The 19374-nt window shown below is 41.6% G+C and overlaps 1 protein-coding gene across 1 annotated transcript in view; it reads left to right on the top strand.

Moving 5' to 3' along the window:
- Positions 1–1520: 1520 nt before the first annotated feature.
- The window catches only part of SLC38A4 (solute carrier family 38 member 4), a 109551-nt gene continuing 91697 nt past the window's right edge, over positions 1521–19374 (top strand). The window contains exon 1 of the mRNA XM_082254377.1: positions 1521–1657. The gene's annotated coding sequence lies outside the window, so the exon portion shown is untranslated. The remainder of the gene's footprint in view (positions 1658–19374) is intronic.

Raw genomic sequence — 19374 nt, 5'->3', positions numbered from 1 at the left:
ATTTCATGGCTACAGTCACCTTCTGCACCTTTATATGCCAATTGAGTGTTCACTTTAAAATCTGTACAGAGTAAAGCAGCATCCTTTGCATCATATCATTATGTCATCAAGCTATCTGTGGTTTGAAACTCTAATATACCTAAAAAAATGGGCAAAAGGTATAAAATTGTAATTTATTTAATTACAAAGTTATTATTTATTGCGTTAAAGGAGTTGTAAAGTCAGAAGGATTTTTTATCTTACTGCATTCTATGCAGTAAGATAAAAAACCTTCTGTGTGTAGCAGCCTCCCCAGCACCCCCTAATACTTACCTGAGTCCATCTCTTTCCAGTGATGTCCACGAGTCCCTCGGCCGTTTTATACTCTCAATCCTGGTTGTCTGAGAATCACCTGCAGCGCCATTGGCTCCCGCAGCTGTCAATCAAAGTCAGTTAGGGAATCAGGAGAGAGTGTCAAACTGTCAAACGACAGCTCTGTGTCTGAGTGATCAAACAAAGCTGCAGCTTAGCTCGGGTGCCCCCATAGCAAGCTGCTTGCTGTGGGGGCACTCAACAGGAGGGAGGGGCCAGAAGCAGCAACAAGGAACCCAAGAAGAGGAGGATCTGGGCTGATCTGTGCAAAACCAACTGCACAGAGGAGGTAAGTATAACATGTTTGCATAGGTGTGCACAGCCAATTGCATTAGGGTGTGTACCCCAAAGCTCAAACACATATGTGTGTGTGTGGATATATACTGACGGTGTCAGTAGAGCAGTGGAGGGTGTCAGCAGGGCAGAAACTGGTGTCAGTAGGGCAGTGGAGGGTGTCAGCAGTTTTTGTTTTTATTATTTTATTTTTTGCAATTTTATTTCTTTCTTTATTTGTTTACATTTTTTTTAGAATCCCCATTAGGGGGCTGTGGTGAAATTTTAGGGGTCTAAATAGGGGGGATATGGGCTACACAGGGTGATTAGGGTGTGCCCAGGCACATCTGGTACACCCTGTGCTCACACCTATGCATGTTTGTTATTTTTATTTATAAACAAGACTTTACAATCACTTTGGGGCTTGATAGGGCAACACAAGGTATTTGTAGATATGTAGAGGCTTGTTTAAATGTTGCTCTGGGGTACTGCTATCCTCTGCTCCAATTGCTATTCTTACTAGTCAACTAATCTAGAAAAACAAAGGTTTTTTTTTTTTTTTGTAGTTTCCTGTAAATTATTGAACTTCAGTCAAAACATAAAGCCTTAGTTCTAATTAGTCAAGACAGGATACACCACAATTCAAGCAGATCTTGAGAAACATATCCAGCCAGATTCAGATGCTAACAAACAGGATGGTGCAAGAAAAATGAGTTACGCAATGTATTTCAAATGTGTATAACTAGTGATAACTATAGGAGGTTCACGTGTTTGTTTAGTGTGTTTTTTTTTTTTTTTATTTCCACATAGCGATCATGTAAAAAGATTTTTTTTCTTTTCTGTGATTACAGATGTTTTCTGAAATGTCTAGAATTACAAAGACTTGGGCGGGATGATGGGTTCTTTTAAAAGCAGGCTGAGCCTTGTATGAAATGTAATGCTTAGAGGCAGACCCTTTTCTCATCAGTCGAAGTAAGATCAGTGCTGACACAGGCTTCTCTCTGCTGTTCATCTCTGGACTTTACACTGCAAGGTGGGTAGATCTCTTCATTACTTGGCTGCACTGCCTGATATTCCCTTCTTTAGCAAACAGTGATTATAACGCTTGACCTCTTAATAGCTACAGCTTATTATTGCTATTTATAATACTGTATTGATGACATTTGCTGTATTTTTACTTTCAGATATAAAGTTTATGGTTTAGTTGAAAGCCTAAATGATTGTTTGATGTAATTGTGTTTGTATTTGGGAGAAATCCATCACGATTTTGTGTATTTGCTTGTATAAACTTCCTGATTACACTTTGCATGCAGTAAACTGTAGCCCAGCAGACAGGCTGTTGTTCTAATGGTCTTATGTATCTGACCCTGAAATAGTGCTTCCAGTGGTGTTTATAGGACACAGCCACGGACTTGGTGAACTTACAGCACCAGAATAATGTAAGAAATGACCGGAATAGCAGAGTGGGGACCTGGAAGTGACTCTGGATTTGCACCCAATGTAAAAGTTCATATATATATTTCACTGGTGCTTTTACGCACCGCTGTCTTCTTCAATGATAAAGAGGTTTTCATATTTAGATGTTATGCTTGTACTTCTCTCTAGACAGCAATACTTGCACAACTAATAGTATGCTGCGCAGCAAATGCTTCTGCTTTTTTTTTTCTGCAGAAATATAGGTCTAAAAAACCATGTTTAACTAGTTCTGAACCTGACGGTTTTTACCCCCTTAACCACTTAAGCCCCAGCCCTATTTCGGACACTTTTTGTTTACAAGTTAAAATCAGTATTTTTTCCTAGAAAACTACTTAGAACCCCCAAACATTATATGTATTTTTTTAGCAAAGACTCTGGAGAATAAAATGTCGGTCATTGCAATATTTTTTGTCACGCATTATTTGCGCAGCGGTCTTTAAAACGCCATTTTTTGGGAAAAATTTTGAAAAATCACATTTCACTGCATTTAAAAAATACTAAACAGCAAAGTTAGCCCATTTTTTTTTGGATATTGTGAAAGATGATGTCACGCTGAGTAAATAGATACCCAACATGTTACGGTTTAAAATTGCGCCCCCCCCCCCCGTGGGATGGCGACAAACTACGGTCAATAGAGATCTCAATAGGCGACGCTTTAAATTTTTTTAACGGTTACCAGTTTAGAGTTAGAGTGTAGCTCTTATTTTTTTAATTATTGCCCACGCTCTGGGGATCGCGGCGATACCTCACATGTGTGGTTTGAACAGCGATTTAATTTGCGGCTCGACTTCCATGTACATTTTTATTTAGTGCGCGAGCTAACGGTGACGGGGGCGGCTAAAAATTTTTTTTTTTTCCTATTTATTTATTTTTTTTAACTTTATGCCTCGGTTCACACTTATGTGATGCGGGAAGGCTGCGAATTTGCAGCCTGTTCCCGCATCGCAAACGCACCCTTGGCAGTTCACACTGCCATATGCGATACGCTGGGGGTGTTAATGTAATCTTAATGACACCCCCAGTTTGATCGCATATCGCAGTGCGATCTTACCGTTCGCGCAGGATCGGATTGCACAAGTGTGAACCACTGTGCGATCCGATCCTGATGCGGCTCAAAAAAAGGGTCATGTGCGACTTTACTGCGGGTGCAGTGCGAATTTAGTCATACAGAGGGTATGGCTGAATTCGCACCGCACACCCGATCGCATATAATGAAGGAGCAGTGCGCTCCGATATTACATGCGATCGCCGCACTCGCACATATGTGAACTGGCACTAATACAGGTTTTTAAAAAAAAAAAAATCTGATCAATTTTATTGCTGTCACAAGCAATGTTAACATCCCTTTTGACACCAATATGTAGTGACAGGGACTCTTTATGGAGGGATCGAGGGTCTAAAAGACCCTAGACCCCTCCACTACACTTTCATGTATGCAAAACGCTAAAAACTGCGTTTTTGCATACAGCAGTTTTTTTAATCTGCCGCCTTTTGCAGCAGAGTAACCCGGAAGTGACGTCATGGACGCCGCCTCCGGGTTACGTCATCGGAGACCCGATCAAAGCCATTTCCGGCTTTTATCGGGACTCCATCGGTTGTTACTGATGGAAAGCCGACCGTCGGCTGTAAACCACGGTACCGGGATGGTGTCTCTAGCTTGAGGCATCATCCTGGTATACTACCGCAATGTTTGCCGATGTGGATCTACGTTACTTTGCGGTAAATGGTTAATGATCAGGCCATTTTTTTGCAAAACAGGACTGCATTATTTTAACTTACAATTGCGCTGGACCTGCTGATTGGCTCCCCCTGTGGCCAATGGGTACGTTGTGAGAAGCACAGGATCCCTGTGTTCATAACTGACAGATCAGGGGTCTGCCATGTTTACAACAGCAGACTGCAGTTCTGTCTCCACAGGGAGCGATGGCGGGTGCCCGGTGGCAATCGCGGCCGCTGGACCTGCTGATTGGCTCCCCCTGTGGCCAATGGGTACGTTGTTTCATGGGACATAGCCGACCTGCCACAGTAAAACTACGGTGGCTGGTCGGCCATTGGTTAATATGTTGTTTTTTTTTACTAAAAGCAATCCACTGTGCACTGCAAGTGCACTTGAAAGTGCAGTCGCTGTAGATCCGAGGGGGACATGCAAGGTAAATAACAAACAGCATTTTTGCATGCACATGATTGGATGACAGAAATCTGCAGAGATTCCCCTCATTTCAGATCTTCACCTTAGTTCTACAGCGCCTGCACTTCCAAATGCACTTGTAGTGCACAGTGGATTTGCATTTAGTAAATAAACTCCCATGTTTTGTAACATTTTATGATGATGTCAAGTGTCTCTAAGGCTCCGTTCACATGTCAGCGTATGGATCGCGGCGCGATTCCGCCCGCGATCCGGAGATTATTGCAAATCGCGGGACGCCTGTGCGTTGCCCGTGATTTGCAATAGCCCCCCAAACGCTGAGCGATGTTGCCGCGATTTCCGCCTGCTGAATCGTGGTAACATCGCGCAAAAAAAAATTGCGGGACGCATTACGCCCAAAAAAGTACAAGAGCTGTATTGCGTCCCGCGATTTTTTTTGCGCGATGTTACCGCGATTCGGCAGGCGGAAATCACGGCAACATCGCTCAGCGTTTGGGGGGCTATTGCAAATCACGGGCAACGCACAGGCATCCCGCGATTTGCAATAATCTCCGGATCGCGGGCGGAATCGCTGCGATTCTGCCCGCGATCCAAACGCGGACATGTGAATGCAGCCTAATGAGCAGATACACCTAAGCCTATATTGTGGTGTGCATTGTAGATATATAAATATAAAGCGCTAAAAATGACAGGATATGTTTACTGAAAAGAGTTATGATTTATGAATTTATGCATGTTAATAAAATTTCAAATATTAACTTAGAAAACTGAAAATGTCACTAGTTATACTGTACCATTGCAGTATACACGTTATACCTTCAAAAGTTCTAAAGTGGCTAAAGGCCTGTACACACGATAAGAAAACCGGAAGGAAAATTTCGTTGAACGATCTGCCGATTTTCGGATCGATAGTATAGTGCTTTCAACAGACGTTTCAGAATTTTCGGACGACAAAAATTGAATGTGCAGACTATAAGATTTTTATTGTACGTGAACACAATGTCCGATTTTCGTCAATTAGTACAGTTTTCATCCGAAAAAAATCGTAAGAGCAAGACTAGGCATGCATTCAACATATGACATCACTTCTGAAGTTGAATTCTGTTGTTTGAGAATTTTCGTATGAAAGTAACCTCTTAATTTTCCATATGAGACTAGCATGCAACAAAAAACTAAAGAAAACTCGTCTGATAATCTGATTGTGTGTACGAGGATTTAAAGTTTCTGTAAATCCTTCCACATACCCAATGAATTAACTGGCCTCAGGAGATACACGAGGATGAAACAAATCCTCCTACATAAGTTATACCAATTGATCTGCATTCATCTCTTCTCTACATCCATTCAAAGTCCAGAATTTATAAATCTTGTCTGAGCTGTCTGAAAATAGGGGGCAGAGAGATAAAATTACAAATTGCAGGGCTAAGTGAAGAGAGCTCTGAGAGCTGATTGGAGGGGAGAGACACACCCCCTTCACATAGTATACAGGAACAGAACTCAGGCTGTCAATCTGCTGAAGATCCCTTCCCTGTCACCTTTATTCTCTTGGTGCCAGAAAAGCCTGTCAGAAGTAATTCATGCAGATAGCAGAGGAACAGGCAGCAGGCAGAAATGACACTTAGTGGTTCAGACTGAGACACATAGACACTATAGAAAGATATGCACTGTTCATTTTTCATATCTGAGGTTTACAACCACTTTAAGTAAAAAATTGGTGCCACCACCCATCTTTGAACATATTCTTGAGCACTAAAATAGGCTCAAAATCTAGGACAATATCAATGAGTGTTCCCATCTCAGCTCCTGTTGTTGCTGTTTTTTATTGGTGCAGGAGCCAGGGGGTTGTGGGCCAGCCCTTTAATCTAGAGGGAATTACTGAAATGTGTATATTAGCCTGCACCTGGATTTGGAGTTCCTGAGATACTGGAGAACATAATTGGGGTAGTCACTTTAAAGCTGAAGTTTAGGTGTGTACATTTTTACATCGCTTGGACCAAGGTAAGTATCTATGTGCCATACCTGCAAGATCTCCGTGGAAGCTGGCATTCAGGCACAACTACTAAAATGATTGCCGCTAGCTTCTGGGTCCTGTGCAGGGTGTCCGCTTTGCTGCGTTGTGAACACAGTAGGTTACTTGCTTGGCACATTTGCCATTCAGAGAACACTTTGCATTCTCTCAATAAATGCTCAGTGTTCTCTGATTGGACAAGGTAGAGATCATGACTTCACTGCCTTTCCATCCCGTTCATATAGAAAATGGTTTGTTTTCATTAAGAAAATGCAAAAGGTACCCTGGGTAGTGCCTGGGCTGAGTGAGCCACCTCCTGAGCTCAGGAAACAGTAAAGCAGCTACTCAACATGGAACTTGGAAGCTTGTGGAGATCACTGTAGTAGTAGTAGCTACTACAGTAATTTCCACCTTCCAAAGGGATCAGGCAGGTATGGCGGGCACTTGCATACTTACATTGGTCCAAGTTGGACCAATGTAACAGTGAAAAGTTGCCAAAATTAAACCTTAGCGTAAAAATAACTTCTGCTGTATATTGCCTCACAATAATTATACCCATTTTTTTTTTAAAGCTAGCATATATCTCTGTGATTAGCTCCACCTCTAATAATCCTCTGTACAGCAGTGCTCTGACTGGAAGAGGAGGGACAGCTAATGAGGCTCTGCTGTGTACAATTGTGAGTTATGAGTTAACAATGTATCATTGTCCATTTGGCAGAAGGTGACACCTATCTATTCTGTGACTCAGTGCCGGTTCACACATATGCGACGCGGGAACCCTGCAAATCCACTGCGGGTTCCCGCATCACACTCAACTCGCAGGCAGTTCACACTGCCATATGTGAATTGCTGGGGGGGGGGGGTGTCAATACAAAGTTAATGATGCCCCCAGATCAGTTCTCATATCGCAGTGCGAACTGTCTATTTGGACAGGAATCAGATTGCATAGGTGTGAACACCCATGCGATCCGATTCTGGTGCGGAGCAAAAACAGGGTCCTGCGTGACTTCGGTCCAAATGCTATGTGAATTCGGCCAAACAATCTGTATGGCTGAATTTGCATCGCACAGATATCGCATGTGATTTGCAGAGCAGTGCGCTGCGAATCACATGCGATGTCTGACATTGCATATGTGTGAACCGGCACTTAAAGCGGAGTTCGCCCCCCCCCCCTCCAAAAATTAAAAGTCAGCAGCTACTCATACTGTAGCTGCTGACTTTTTATAGTGGGACATTTACCTTTTCTGGAATCCAGCGATGTTGGCACCGCAGCCAATGATTCCATCAGCTGTCGGGTGCTGCCGTCGCCAATTTCGGTAGGTCCGTACTGCGCATGTGCGAAGCGCGCTGCACTCAGTAACTGGCTTGGAAGCAGAGGAAGGAGGAGGGGCCAAACCTCTAATGTACCTCGCTGTGGCAATGTCCGAGAGAAGTGGGGACAGGGTCAAAAACAGGTACCCGCTCCCCCCTGAAAGGTGCCAAATGTGGCACTGGAGGGGGGGGAGGAGACAGATAAGCGGAAGTTCTACTTTTGAGTGGAACTCCACTTTAAACAGAAAAAGTGGTGTGACCTCCATAGATGGGAAGTGTGGCAGCAGTACACTTTGTCATATTTTAGCTGTCTGACTTGCATTCAGCCTTAAACATCTGTCAGGTGTAATTTTTACAAAGAAAAAGGGCAATAAAGGGGATAATGCATGAAATCAATAGCTATTTTTTTTTTTTACTTTTTTATTATGAACTGTATATAATTACACAATGTTACAAACCACATAAAACAGGGGATGTTCTTCATTCAGTATACTTTATAAAAAGAGCTGTACTTGGTATTTGATCAATATTGAAAATTAGGCAAAAAAAGTGTTGCGCCAGAAAAACTGAGGTGAGAGGCCACTCTAGATGGTAAAGGGGATTTTGACACAATCATGGAGGTGTTATTATACCAATTGATTTATGGGATTTTGTGAATGGACTATCTCTGTCACTTGTACTTGCACACTATATGATTTTCACTTGTAAAAAGTTTTTTAATATTTTCTAATTTTTAGAGTGTGATTTTCACTTATATCTTAATGTGTATGATTTATGTACACTTGTATTAGTTTTTCTGGCGCAACACTTTTTTTGCCTAATATTTAGTTTTGATTGTGAGGAGTGAGCACAATTTTGGTGTGTGCAGCCGGATATTGATTATTGATGTATGTTGACACTTAATATTCTCACTGTATAAGGATTTATTTAATTTTATTATATTTTTTTTTGCGCTGATAGTTTTTTCAATATTGAAAATTAGACTTACTGCCAAAAAGAATTCCAGGGATAGCTGATAAAATATATGACATACATATAATTATTCATTATAGTGTACAACTCAGCAATTAGGTATGCGGCAGTTCCATGTTTTATTCTAACATGCTGTATATAAGGAATGTTTATAGTGAACTCATGTACAATGAACATGCCAGAAATGGGTCACGCTTCCTGCACACAGATTTAACAAGTGATCACATTACTGCTTATAATTTCTAAGAATCCACATGCTCAGACCTCTATGGAAGCTCTTAACATCCTCAACACAAAGTAAGTATACATTGTCCAAAAAATATCTAGTTGGAACATCCTACCCACCGAGTGCCTCAACATAATGCCAATAGAAACACGTGATGCCATTGCAAGGCTCTTACTGAAGTAGCCTTTCAAGTAGCAAAGCAGAAAGGTAAGATGGATAGTTTTACTGAAAGAAGATCATTTATATGGGCCTGCTCATTTTTAAAATCATTCATTTTTGACTGTAGTGATAGAAACATTTGAAGGAACAAGATGGAAATTTTTTTCTTGAACAAAGTGTTTGTGGTTTTCACTCAGGAAACTCTCTTCATACCAAAATCAAATGTTAAAAGTAACTACATTTTTAAGTATTTTCAAAGTACATTTATCAAGTCTCTGATGGCATTATTGAATGTACTGTCAACGTATTTAAAAATCTATCAGTGTATGGCCAGTTGAACATGCAAGCCACAAATGATCTATCTTCAATACCTTATTAAGGTACTCATCAATAGAGATGGACGAACATCGGCCGGGGCGGTTCGCGAACGTCAGCCGCAAATTTTCTCAAAAGTCTACGAACCGCAAGTTTGCGGCGGGCCCCATTGACTTTAATGGGAGGCGAACTTTAAAAACCTTTAGGTCATATTTGCAGCCACAAAATACATACTATCTGTGCACAAATAGTCCCAGCACATGGACAATGTCATAACAGAAGTATTGCAATTGGAAAAGTTGCCCTAAATGTTTTGTTTATTTTTTTTTTACAGCAAAAAATTTGTTTTTTTCATAAATCAGCCAGAACTGACAGCAGCCGGTAAATACATGTCTAATACATATAGGGTCCATTCACACATCTGTAAAATGGGTCCGCATCCATTCCACAGTTTGGCGGAAACTTTACAGACCCATTGTTTTTCATTTCCAATCTGAAAAATTAGGCATTCACAGGATAAAGAAGTAAGTGTCGGCCATTCCAGGCCCCAAAAATTAGCCCACAGGGGTTTACCTGACAGCTAAGAATGTAGTATTCTGTGGCTGAAAGTACATTAGGCATTAACAGGATACAGAAGTAAGTGTCGGCCATAAAAGGCCCAAAAAATTAGCCCACATGGGTTGAACTGACAGCAAAGAACGTAGTATTTGATAGCTAGAGGTACATTAGGCATTTACAGGATACAGAAGTAGGTGTCGGCCTGTATAGGCCCTAAAAACTAGCCCACATGGGTTGAACTGACAGCAAAAAACGTAGTGTATTTGATGGCTGGAGGTACAGTAGATATTCACAGTATACAGAAGTAAGTGTCGGCCTGTATAGGCTCCAAAAATTAGCTCACATGGGTTGAACTGACAGCAAAGAACATAGTATTTGATGGCTAGAGGTACATTAGGCATTCACACAGTATACAGAAGTAAGTGTCGGCCTGTATAGGCTGCAAAAATTAGCTCACATGGGTTTAACTGACAGCAAAGAACGTAGTATTTGATGGCTAGAGGTACATTAGGCATTCACACAGTATACCGAAGTAAGTGTCGGCCTGTAAAGGCTCCTAAAATTAGCTCACATGGGTTGAACTGACAGCAAAGAACGTAGTATTTGATGGCTAGAGGTACATTAGGCGTTCATAGGATACAGAAGTAAGTGTCGGGCTGTATAGGCCCCAAAAATTAGCCCACATGGGTTTAACTGACAGCAAAGAATGTAGTGTATTTGATCACTGGAGGTACAGTAGGCATTCACAGTATACAGAAGTAAGTATCGGCCTGTATAGGCTCCAAAAATTAGCTCACATGGGTTGAACTGACAGCAAAGAAGGTAGTATTTGGTGGCTGGAGGTACATTAGACGTTCACAGAAAAAATAATTGTCGGCCCGGAAAGGCCCCAAAAATTTGCCATTCAATGGACATGAAATGCCTTTTATGCCGCTGTATGTAGCGAAGCCAAGGACCAGGAATTGCTTTGGGTGGATGGCGGTCTGGCTGATATTTGTGGCCTGGAATGAGGTATTTCAATGAAACATGGTCTACTGGTAACATGTGTTGAATTCCTCAGAGACCCATGCCTCATTCATTTTTATAAATGTGAGGTAGTCTACACTGTCATGAGCTAGGCGAGTGCGCTTATCGGTCACGATCCCCCCTGCTGCGCTGAACGTCCTTTCGGACGAGACACTGGACGGGGGGCAAGCCAACATTTCCATTGCACATTGTGCAAGCTCTGGCCAGAGGTCAAACCTGCCCACCCAATAGTCCAGGGGCTCATCACTCCTCAGAGCGTCCACATCAGCCATTAACCCGATGTAGTCGGACACCTGTTGGTCTAGGCGTTCCTTGTTGCTGGATCCAGAGTACAGCTGTCGATAGTTCGGCTGAAAGAAGGATCTCATATATGAAGTGACCAAGACATCTTCAAACCGCCCTCTTCTTGTTGGATTGCTACCTGCAACTGTCTCTCTGTGACTGGAAATTCCTCTGCCAGCGCACGGAAAAGCAGACCGCCCTCTGTGATTGTGGTAACATTTCTGCCATTTTGTGTTTGTACCGGGGGTCTAAGTACGTTGCCACCCAGTACTGCTCCTTGGCCTTTATGAGTTTTATACGGGGGTCCCCCTTAAAACACTGGAGCATGTAGGCCCCCATTCGCACTAAACTGGAAGCGGTGTAGTGGCCTGCTTCCACCTCATCATCCAGGATAATGTCGTCCTCCTCCCCCCATCCACGGATAACACCAGGGATCCCAGAAAGGTTTAAGCATGCTCTTCTTGCTCCTCCTCATCCCCCCCAGCACCATCCTCCTCTGACTCCTCTTCAGACTCCTGCTGTTAATTTGTCTCAGATGGAGTAGCACCCCCTGGTAATTCATCCAACATTGCGACTTCCTCATCTTCCTGCTCCTCGACGATTGATCAATGACACGACGCAATGCAAACATAACTCAGCAAAAGAGGCAATATTGTTGCAGGACACAAATACACTTGTAAAAGTATACTCAGATAACACCCCTTCGAATATGTGGTATTGGGGGGCCACTGATTTATCACACCAGTTGTTCAAAAAATTGGCCAGGGAGTTTGGCACTGCGTGTGTCAGACTTAACTCAGCAAAAGAGGCAATATTGTTGCAGGACACAAATACACTTGTAAAAGTATACTCAGATAACACCCCGCTTCAATATGTGGTATTGGGGGGCCACTGGTCTATCACACCAGTTGTTCTAAAAATTGGCCAGAGAGTTTGGCACTGTTTGTAGTATTTCTGCAGCAACGCTCAGTCACCACACCTGTCACAATGCTGCACAGTGCACAATAATACTACTAATCCACTATAATATGCTTTCTACAAAGTATATTACACTTGTAAAAAGTATACTCAGATAACACCCCACTTCAATATGTGGTATTGGGGGGGCCACTGGTTTATCACACCAGTTGTTCAAAAAAGTTGGCCAGGGAGTTTGGCACTGTGTGTATCTGACTTAACTCAGCAAAAGAGGCAATATTGTTGCAGGACACAAATACACTTGTAAAAGTATACTCAGATAACACCCCACTTCAATATGTGGTATTGGGGGGCCACTGGTCTATCACACCAGTTGTTCTAAAAATTGGCCAGGGAGTTTGGCACTGTTTGTAGTATTGCTGAAGCAACGCTCAGTCACCACACCTGTCACAATGCTGCACAGTGCACAATAATACTACTAATCCACTATAATATGCTTTCTACAAAGTATATTAAACTGTGGATTACCCCCCCCTTTTTAGTGCACTGCACAGCAATACCAAAACATTTGCAGCCCTTTAAATGACTTTTGTGGACATTAACAGAGTGATTTCTGTCACTGCAGATGCCGATCTCTAACTGCCCCTAAAGCACAGACTGGATACCTGACCCTATACTGAAGAGATTGTAATAGACCTATACCGACATTGCAGCCCTTTAAATGACTTTTGTGGACATTAACAGAGCGATTTCTGTCACTGCAGATGCCGATTTCTAACTGCCCCTAAAGCACAGACTGGATACCTGACCCTATACTGAAGAGAGACTGGACCTATACCGAAATACCAGCCCTGAAAAGGACTTTTGTGGACATTAACAGAGCGATTTGTGTGACTGCAGCCGATCTCTAACTGTCCCTAAAGCACCGACTGGATACCTGCCCCTAACCTGAAAAGATACTAGTAGACCTATACCGAAATACCAGCCCTGAAAAGGACTTTTGTGGATCTTCACAGAGCTATTTGTGTCTAGCAAACTCTCCCTCATGAGCACAGCAGACCTCTCCCTACACTGGCAAAAAGCGGCAATGTGAAATGGCCGACAGCTCAGGTCTATTTATAGGGTAGGGGGCATGTCCATGTGCTGAAATGTTTCAATTGGCTGTCCCCGTTCCACCTGACGGCTGTGTCATGGGTCAAAGTTCCCCCCAATGTAAACTAAAATGGCAACCGCGAACTACACCATGTGTTCGCAAAATTGGCGGGTAGCGAACAAGCAAAATTCGATGCAAACCGACCGCCGGGCAAACTGCAAGGCCATCTCTACTCATCAACATCGGGTGACACCGTGACAGTTGTCTGATCAAGCAGATTGGGTAGCAATCCAATGTCTGTTGGCCACCTACTGATAGCATTAGCTGGGGTTCATCATGGGGAATAGTAATCAGACCCCCTTGTCAAATTGCTATTATATTCTTCCTGATACAGTACCCTGCAGGGTAAGGCTGGCCATACATTCTACGATTTTCTTGTACAATTATTCACTTATATTTTCCAAAACCATATAACATGGGGCTTCACCTAATCACCTTCAATTTGTGCGCAATTGAGCAAGCCCTTGCACTACAAGGTAAATCTAAAGAAAATTAAATAATAAAATTGTATAATGTAAGCCCAGTGAAAGACTTTGCATTGTGCTTTTCCGTATTCTTTCTCTAAGCAGGGCTACTAATAGAGGGGTACAAGTACAGGCACTCCTCCTGTACTGGGCTCAGACCCCATAAGGTTAAAAGGGAGACCTAGGTGCATGAGAGGCTGCCTGTGGAAAGCCTCTGGGCAGTGCCATCAATTGTTATTTCAAACAAGGGGAAATGTTTGCGCACAACGTAGAAGTCAACTAGATACATAAACACAATCCATAAGTCCATTAAAACGTGTTCATAAGGAAATGTCCATAGGAAATGGTGAGTACACCTGTAATCTGGGAGAGGACTGATCAATAACATGCACTCAGGTCAGAGTAGGCTCTTCTTCAGAGTAAAGTCAGCTCTGTTACTGGGATACCAAAGAAAACAAGAAAAGTGCCTCTAAGTGCAGTCGTTTTAATAGATCAAAAACACAAGGAGAAGTGCACGCTCACATAAGTAAAAGAATTGAAGGCTTTAGATAAAGCTGCAGAGGGCATAGGACAGCAATGGATTTCTGGCAGGATCTCCAGTTTTTGCACCTATGAAACAGATCTATAGAAATATGATTTCAGTGACAAAAAGAGTGCAATTATAAGAAATATATTTGCTCCCTATATGAAGGTCAATGTTTGGGATTAAGGTAAACTGTAATCATTGAAGCTGCACAATAGCTACTTAGTACAAACAGAACAAAGCATACATTCATACTGATTGATTCTGACAGGCAGGAGAACCCACACCTTTCAGAAAAGCTTAATCATGAACTATTTATTCTACAGAGAAAATAATTGAAGCTTGGGAAACATTCCCTATTAGCAGGTGTCCATCTGTAGATTAACTTAATTGAGTTCAACAAGTATACACTACTGGAGATGTTTAGTAATGTGACAGTAGCTTCCCTGCTTTTAAGGCTTATTTCGGAGGGCATTATCCTTTTTTATATTTAAAATAGTTTTTTATATTGTACTTTCATTCCTTAAAAAGGTGAATTCAAAAACGTTCATGTTACAGAGTGAAGGGACTACCCTTAAATGCAAAAGGGTATCTTCCACATGTCCTTGATTTTTTTGTGACTTGGTGCTGTGATTTCTCATTTCATCGAACAGTATTCTAGCAACTACCTCCACAATGCCAAAATAAGATGATAATGTGGATTTTATGCATAAATATACACCATATTACCAAAAGTATTGGGACACCTGCCTTTACATGCACATGAACTTTAATGGCATCCCATTCTTAGTCCATGGGGTTCAATATTGAGTTGGCCCAACCTTTGCAGCAATAACAGCTTCAACTCTTCTAGGAAGGCTGTCCACAAGGATTAGAAGTGTGTCCATGGAAATGTTTGACCATTCTTCCAGAAGCGCATTTGTGAGGTCAGGCACTGATGTTGAATGAGAAGGCCTGGCTCGCAGTCTCCCCTCTAATTCAACTTAAAGGTGTTCTATCAGGTTGAGGTCAGGACTGAAAGCCAGTCAAGTTCCTCCACCCCAAACTCGCTCCTCCATGTCTTTATGGACCTTGCTCTGTGCACTGGTCCAAATCATTTGATGGAGGGGGGATTATGGTCTATGGTTGTTTATTGGGCTTGGCCCCTTAGTTCCAGTAAAGGTAACTCTTAAGGCGTCAAAATACCAAGACATTTAAGACAATTTAATGCTCCCAACTTTGTGGGAACAGTTTGTGGTTGGCTCTTCCTGTTCCAACATGAATGCCCACCAGTGTGCAAAGAAAGGTCCATAAAGACATGTATAAGCGAGTTTGAGGTGGAGGAACTTGACTTCCCTGCACAGAACCCTGACCTCAACCCGAAAGAACACCTTTCAGAGGAATTAGAATGGAGACTGCGAACCAGGCCTTCTCGCCCACATCAGTGCCTGACCTCACAAAGGCGCTTCTGGAAGAATGGTCAAACATTCCCATAGACACACTCCTAAACCTTGGGAACAGCCTTCCCAGAAGAGTTGAAGCTGTTATAGCTGCAAAGGGTGGGCCAACCTAATATTGAACCCTACAGACTAAAACTGGGATGCATTAAAGTTCAATTGAGTAAAAAAATGCAGATATCCCAATACTTTTGACAATATAGTGTATGTTTATCAACCAGTAATTTAGCATAAACCTCCACTATGCCATAAATATGTTGTAAGTGTGGATTTTATTCATGAATATATGTTTATCGACCAGTATTCTAGTATAAACCTCCACTGTGCCATGAATAAGGTGGATAGTATTCACGAATATACATTTAAGCAATATGTTTCCTAATCTCTTGGATATGTGATATTAAAAAGTTCAAGTGTTTTAGCTGCATCCCAAAAGTAGTTCAGGCTCAAACCTGAAATTTTGTTGCGTAAGCACTTTAGTTATTCACCCTAAGGACATGATCATATGTTTTCTTATGAGTTACAATTGTCTTTGCTCCATTACCTTGAGATTAATGGTGCTAAAGGGATTCATATGTTTCTATTTCAATGTCTTATTTCTATACCATAACTAATTTTGCTGTGTTTATATGCCAAAATAATATACTGGTGAACTACATCTAACTACTCTAGAGATAAAATGAGATGTAGAGGGGTAGCTTTGTTCAAAGTCAAGTTAATGTTGTGCTGGGCAGAAATCCCACCACTGACAGCTCAGCTTGCAATGGAAAGGCTTTTATTCACTGCAGGACTTCTTCACCTTCTTCACCTTGTCTCCTGCCCTAGAGCTGTTCAACCCAGAATGATCTGGAATGTTCTCTGCAAAAGACAAAAGGGGAGAAGGTGAATTGCACAACCCAGAATCTTTGACTTGCTTAATTCTGAAGATGAGAGAAAAAACAGCTTCCAGGATTGTTTGTCAAAGTTTAATTGAACAAGCTGAGGTTTGAAGCTGATTGGCTACAATGCACAGCTGCATTAGAGTTTGTACTCTCCAGTTTTATTAAATCAACCCCACTGTTTGCACAAGGTTTTCACCAGTTCGCTTGATGATCATCTGATCACTCCATGGGGCCTCGGTGAGCCATAAGGTTGTCTGACAGGGTTGCATGTATGCAATCACATAGATGTCTACTTATAATAGTACTAAATAGTATTTTCAAATTAAAAATACTGGTGGAAAAAGTAATTTAGTTCATTAAAATATTTAAAAATGAAATATGTGTTGATTCAATCTGAGAGTGCTCAACCCTGAGCTTTAGCAACCCTGTGGTAAACTGCAGATCAGGGACATTCCCAGTCTGCATGGCCTGAAGGAATAAAAGTAATCAGGGAGCTCGTAATCCATAAAAAGTACTTTTCATTGCCTCTTTACGATCACAACAGGGGTTTATCAGACCCTCTGTGATATAATACAATAAAGTAAAAAAAGATTAAAAAATACTGAAATATATTATGAATAATAATAAAATAAAACCATGCTACCTCTATACTGGAGATGCCCCCTGAAAACATTTTTAGCTCTCGGGGAACCCTTGAAAAAAAAAACAATTAATTGGGGACCAGTGGGAAGAATGCCCTTGTTGCAGTGGTGGTCACAATGCCACCCTTACAGATAGTTTTGGGTTCATGCAGCTGGCTCTGCCAAGTGGCATGGCAGTAGAACTATGCAGGCACCATCAAATGGGAGCCACAGCTCAAGGAACCTCTAGCAAACTCTGGAAGAACCCAATGGTTCCACTGAACCCTGATTGAGAATGGTTGTTCTATACACACACACATACACAAACATACATGCAGCTAGGGCTCAGAAACATGCATGCCCACCTTTATGCAGCACATATTAGATATCTCCACGCATGTCAAACAGAGAAGAATGATGTTAGTCTTTTTATTTTAAAAAAGATAAAAGTCTGGCACTAAAGCATTTTGAAGTAAAATCATAAAGCATTTAATTATAATATATCAAGACAGGCCTTGACATGCCTGTAGGCCTTAGTCATAGTCATAAGTGTTTTCATTTAGGTTTAACTCTGAAATGAGAAGCTGTAAACTTTTTAATGTATTGCTTATTTATGATTTTGAAACCTTTTTTTTGTGTTTGGCAAAAACACTCAATTTTAAGGTTCACTCTGTTTGTCATTTATTAACTTGATGCAGTAATTTATTTGTAGCTCTTCATTTGTAATGTATAGTGTGTTTGTGGGTTTTTTATTTTTTTATTTTTACTGGGTTCAGAAACATTAAGGCAAATATCATGCAACAAATAAAGGCAGGGCTACCCTCCATTTAATCTATGTAAAAAAAATGTAGCGAAAGGATAAATGATCTGAAGTACTATTCCAGCAAGACATCTAAGATACATGCTGCCTCCATCTGGCAACGAATAGGAACTTTTGGCCATATAGAATTTTCTTTAACTAATTTCATTATAATTGTAACTCTACAGTTTATTTCATTTCTATTGAATGCTACAGGCTTTATAGTGGAATTGAACTAACGCTCAACTCCAGCCAAAACCTTTTTTAGATTTTAACCAGGGAGTAGAAGCTTTGGAATCTGTGTCAGACTAATTATGCTGTCTGTATGCCAATTTTGGGGCCTTTCTGTCCTGGTGACACTTTGTCCCACACCATCCCCCAGTGAAGACACAGATAGCAATTAAACCAGAGAGGGGATGTATCCTTTCTCTATTCCATCAGAGCTGTTTTTTTTTCCCCTTTAGTTAGTGTTTCTGCTGAAGACATGTATCCATAAATGTTTGCATAATGCCATAGAAAGTTGAAGTGAAGAGAATTCTCCTGAGGCTCCATTCACACTTATACGACTTGTCATGCAACTTCGGACATCAAACTCGCATGACAAGTCATTCCCCATGTTTTCCAATGATAACAATTTGTATACTGTATGTTCGACTTAAAGAGGTTGTAAACCTGAAAAAAAATTCTCTTCTTTTTGCAACCTGTAAGAGAAATACATCGCATACTAGCTCATTATGAAATACTTACCTTAGAACGAGCCCCCGCCGTGCCATCCGCTTACCTCTATGACGGGCGACATGTCCAGCCGCCCGTCTTCCGGGATCGTGGCATCCGGCCATCTGATTGGCCGGAGCCGCGGTGACGTCACTCCCGCGCAAGCGCGCGGGAGCCGATGGTCACGGCACGGGTCTCTGAAGGAACGGCACGAGCGGCCGTTCCTTCAGAGCGCATGCGCCAGTGACGTCACTGGCTGCATGTAAGGTAAATATCTCCTAAACAGTGCATGTTTAGGAGATATTTACAGTACCTATAGGTAAGCCTTATCATAGGCTTACCTATAGGGAAAAGTGTCAGAGGAGGGTTTACTTCCTCTTTAAAGTTGCAGCAACTTCAAAGTAGTTAATGCACTACTTTCATGCAACTTAAAGGCCATAGACTTTAATGTTAACTCTCAAAAGTTGCATTAAAGTCGTACCTGAATGTTATACAATGCAACAGCTGTGCAACAGTTGTCCATATCACTGGTCAAAGCCAAAGTTGTATCCAAGTGGCACCCATCCAAAGTTGCGTCAAAGTTTCAACAAAGTTGCTCTTCAAAGTGCAACTTTAGAGTTGTACAAGTGTGAATGGAGCCTAAAGCTGGCTACACACTATACAATTTTAATACAATTTTTCTTGTACAACTTTCCTTTAGATTTACTTAAACCATATAATATGAGGTTAAACCTAAACTCTTTTAAATTATATGCAATCAGGC

Source organism: Pelophylax lessonae, assembly GCF_965119305.1.
Source record: "Pelophylax lessonae genome assembly, chromosome: 4".
NCBI classification, from domain to species: domain Eukaryota; kingdom Metazoa; phylum Chordata; class Amphibia; order Anura; family Ranidae; genus Pelophylax; species Pelophylax lessonae.
This window is presented reverse-complemented; position numbering and strand designations above follow the sequence as displayed.